We start from the raw sequence: 4,758 nt of genomic DNA, 5'->3' as shown, positions 1-4,758 counted from the left end.
TGATTAACTCCTATTGCAAGCATCCGTAACTACAAAAGAAGTATTAAGGTAAACCTAACCATAGCATGAAACATATGGATCCAAATCAGCCCCTTACGAAGCAACTCATAAACTAGGGTTTAAGCTTCTGTCACTCTAGCAGCCCATCATCTATTTATTACTTCCCAATGCCTTCCTCTAGGACCAAACAATGGTGAAGTGTCATGTAGTCGACGTTCACATAACACCACTAGAGAAAAGACAACATACATCTCATCAAAATATCGAACGCATACCAAATTCACATGACTACTTATAGCAAGATTTCTCCCATGTCCTCGGGAACAAACGAAACTACTCACAAATAATATCCATGTTCATAATCAGAGGGGTATTAATATCCATAAAGGCTCTGAACATATGATCTTCCACCAAATAAACCAACTAGCATCAACTATAAGGAGTAATCAACACTACTAGCAACCCACATGTACCAATCTGAGGCTTTCGGACAAAGATTGGATACAAGAGATGAACTAGGGTTTTAGAGGAGATGGTGCTGGTGAAGATGTTGATGGAGATTTACCCCCTCCCGATGAGAGGATCGTTGGTGATGACGATGGCGATGATTTTCCCCTCCCGGAGGGAAGTTTCCCCTGCCGAACAGCTCCACCGGAGACCTAGATTGGTTCTGCCAAGGTTCCACCTCGTGGCGGCGGAGTTTCTTCCGGAAAGCTTGCTTATGATTTTTCCCAGGGTAAAAGACTTCATATAGTAGAAGATGGGCACCGGAGGCCTGCCAGGGGGCCCACGAGGTAGGGGGCGCGCCCAGGAGGGTAGGGCGCGCCCCCACCCTCGTGTGGATGGTGGGTGGCCCCCCTCTGATACTTTCTTCGCATAGTATTTTTTATTAATTTCAAAATAACTTCCGTGGAGTTTTAGGAGTTTTGGAGTTGTGCAGAATAGGTCTCTAATATTTGCTCCTTTTCCAGCCCCCCAATTCCAGCTGCCGGCATTCTCCCTCTTCATGTAAACCTTGTAAAATAAGAGAGAATAGGCATAAATATTGTGACATAACGTGTAATAACAGCCCATAATGCAATAAATATCAATATAAAAGCATGATGCAAAATGGACGTATCAGTGCGTACGAGGATTTGAACGCATGCCCGGTGTGCGGTGCATTGCAGTATAAGATCAGACGAGATGACCCTAGTGATGTTGACGGCGAGCCCCCCAGGAAGAGGGTTCCTGCCAAGGTGATGTGGTATGCTCCACGGTTGAAATGTCTGTTCAGAAACAAAGAGCATGCCAAGTTGATGCGATGGCACAGAGAGGACCGTAAGAAAGACGGGAAGTTGAGAGCACCCGCTGACGGGTCGCAGTGGAGAAAAATCGAGAGAAAGTACCGGGCTGAGTTTGTAGGTGACCCAAGGAACATATGGTTTGGTTTAAATGCGGATGGCATTAATCCTTTCAGGGAGCAGAGCAGCAATCACATCACCTAGCCCGTGACTCTATGTATGTATAACCTTCCTCCTTGGATGTGCATGAAGAGGAAGTTCATTATGATGCCAGTTCTCATCCAAGGCCCTAAGCAACCCGGAAATGACATTGATGTGTACCTAAGGCCATTAGTTGAAGAACTTTTACAAGTGTGGAATGGAAACGGTGTACGTGTGTGGGATGAGCACAAATAGGAGGAATTTAACCTGCATGCGTTGCTGTTTGTAACCATCAATGATTGTCCTGCTCTCAGTAACCTTTCAGGACATACAAACAAGGGATACCATGCATGCACGCACTGTTTAGCTGACACCGAAAGTATATACCTGGACAAATGCAGGAAGAATGTGTACCCGAGGCATCGTCGATTTATTCCGACCAACCATCAATGTCGAAAGAAAGGCAAGCATTTCAAAGGCGAGGCAGATCACTAGAAGAAGCCTGCCATGCGTACCGGTGATCACGTACTTGCTATGGTCAATGATTTACATCTTTGGAAAGGGTCCCGACGGACTATCTATTCCGAATGACTCTGAGGGACGCGCACCCATGTGGAAGAAGAAATCTATATTTTGGGACCTACCCTACTGGAAAGACCTAGAGGTCCGCTCTTCAATCAACGTGATTCATGTGATGAAGAACCTTTGCGTGAACCTGCTAGGATTCTTGGGCATGTATGGGAAGACAAAAGATACACCGAAGGCATGGGAGGACCAGCAACGTTTGCACGAAAAAGACGGCATGCCTCCAAAGCAGTATGAAGTCCTGCAAGCTACGCTCTTACCAAAGAAGAGAAGGAAATCTTCTTTGAATGCCTGCTCAGTATGAAGGTCCCGTCTGGCTTCTAGTCGAATATAAAGGGAATAATAAATATGCTAGAGAAAAAGTTCCAGAACCTAAAGTCTCATGACTACCACGTGCTTATGACGCAACTGCTTCCGGTTGCATTGAGGGGGCTTCTACCTGAAAACGTTTGATTAGCCATTGTGAAGCTATGTGCATTCCTCAATGCAATCTCCCAGAAGGTGATCGATCCAGAAATCCTACCAAGGCTAAGGAGTGATGTGGCGCAATGTCTTGTCAGTTTCGAGCTGGTGTTCCCACCATCCTTCAATATCATGACGCACGTCCTAGTTCATCTAGTCGACGAGATTGTTATTCTGGGCCCTTTGAGAGGTTCATGGGAGTCCTAAAGAAATATGTCTGTAACCGCGCTAGGCCGGAAGGAAGCATCTCCATGGCCATTAAATAGAGGATGTCATTGGGTTTTTTGTTGACTTCATTCCTGGCCTTAAGAAGATTGGTCTCCCTTAATCACGGTATGAGGGGAGACTGACTGGAAAAGGCACGCTTGGAGGGGACTCAATAATATGTAGGGGCAGGCATTCTTTGTCTCAAGCACACTACACAATTCTACAGAACTCTACCTTGGTGACCCCGTATGTCGATGAACACAAGAACAGTCTGTGCTCCAAACACCCGGAGTAGTGTGACGACTGGATTACATGTGAACACATCAGGACTTACAATAGTTGGTTGGAAAAACACGTCTCAGAGGTGACAAGACTATTTTTGATGAGCTGTACTCGTTGTCCAGGGGACCATCTTTGACTGTATTGACTTACAAAGGATACGAGATAAATGGGAATACATTTTACACGATCGCCTAAGATCAAAAGAGCACCAACCAAAATAGCGGTGTCCGCTTTGATGCAGCAACCAAGAGGGGAAATGACACATATTATGGTTACATAGTGGACATATGGGAACTTGACTACGAACATGATTTTAAGGTCCCTTTGTTTAAGTGCAAATGGGTCAATTTGTCAGGAGCTGGGGTATAGGTAGACCAATAGTATGGAATAAAAACAGTGGATCTGAACAATCTTGGGTACACAGATGAACCATTCGTCCTAGCCAATGATGTGGCGCAGGTTTTCTATGTGAAGGACATGTCTACCAAACATAGAAAAAGAAAAGATAAGGAAGCGAATACATCATACGATGAGCCAAAGCGCCACATATTTCTTTCAGGAAAAAGAGACATCGTGGGATTGGAGGGCAAGACAGACATGTCTGAAGATTATGAAAAGTTTCATGAAATTCCTCCCTTCAAAGTCAAGGCTAACCCAAACACCCTGTTAAGCGATGAAGAATATCCATGGTTATGGCGCAATAAGCAAAGGACACAAGCGAAGAAAAAGTGAAGACAAATGAAGTCAGAAAGGGTTGAAAATTGATGATGTGGCTTTGAATAGTTCATTTTGAACACACAAACAGTCTGGAGTTCAAATAAGTTCAAAACAATAAAATCCCTTTGTAACCGATGAGTTTTCATCCGAAACCCTGATACTTCGAAAGAGATTGTCCATTTTGTACACCAAAGTGCATCCAGTTTTTGCCGTAACCCTCTCAACTTTTTAGCACATGCTATGTGGGTGAAATGATGATATCATGCCAATTTTAAACCTCTTCAGAGTTCATTTGAAGTGCTTTTCTATTTCAGGGGCATTTAGCTCAAAAAATAAGTAAATGCATGAAAAATAACAGATGCAGTCAGAAAGGGTTGAAAATTGATGATGTGGCTTTGAATGGTTCATTGTGAACACACAAAAAGTCTGGAGTTTAAATGAGTTCAAAAAAATGAAATCCCTTTGTAACAGATGAGTTTTCGTCCGAAACCCTGATACTTCGAAAGAGATTGTCCATTTCATACACAAAGTGCATCCAGTTTTTGCCGTAACCCTCTCAACTTTTTAGCACATGCTATGTGGGTGAAATAATGATATCATGCCAATTTTCAACCTCTTCAGAGTTCATTTGAAGTGCTTTTCAATTTCAGGGTCATTTAGCTCAAAGAATGAACTAACATAAAAAAGAATGATCTAGAAAACTTTTATGAAACTCTAATAGCAAAAATAATAAACTAAAAGAATGAACTAGAAAACTATAATGAAACTCTAATAGAAAAAAGAATGAACTAGAAAACTTTAATGAAACTCTAATAGCAGAAGGAATCAACTAAAAAGCTTTTATAAACCTCTAGTATTATTGCAACTAAAATTATATAAAATTTACGCAACTAAAATTATCAAAGTATTTTCTGTTCAAAACATTAAAAGCAAAAAGAATTTTCATAAAATAAATAAAAAAGCAAAAAATAAAATAAAATAAAGAAGTAGAAACAAAATAAAATAAATAAGTAGAAACAAAATAAACTTTAATAAATAAGTAGAAACAAAATAAAATAAAATAAATAAGTAGAAATACAAT

Source organism: Triticum urartu, chromosome 3A (assembly GCF_056163025.1).
Source record: "Triticum urartu cultivar PI428250 chromosome 3A, HENAU_Tu73, whole genome shotgun sequence".
Classification (NCBI taxonomy): domain Eukaryota; kingdom Viridiplantae; phylum Streptophyta; class Magnoliopsida; order Poales; family Poaceae; genus Triticum; species Triticum urartu.
This window is presented reverse-complemented; position numbering follows the sequence as displayed.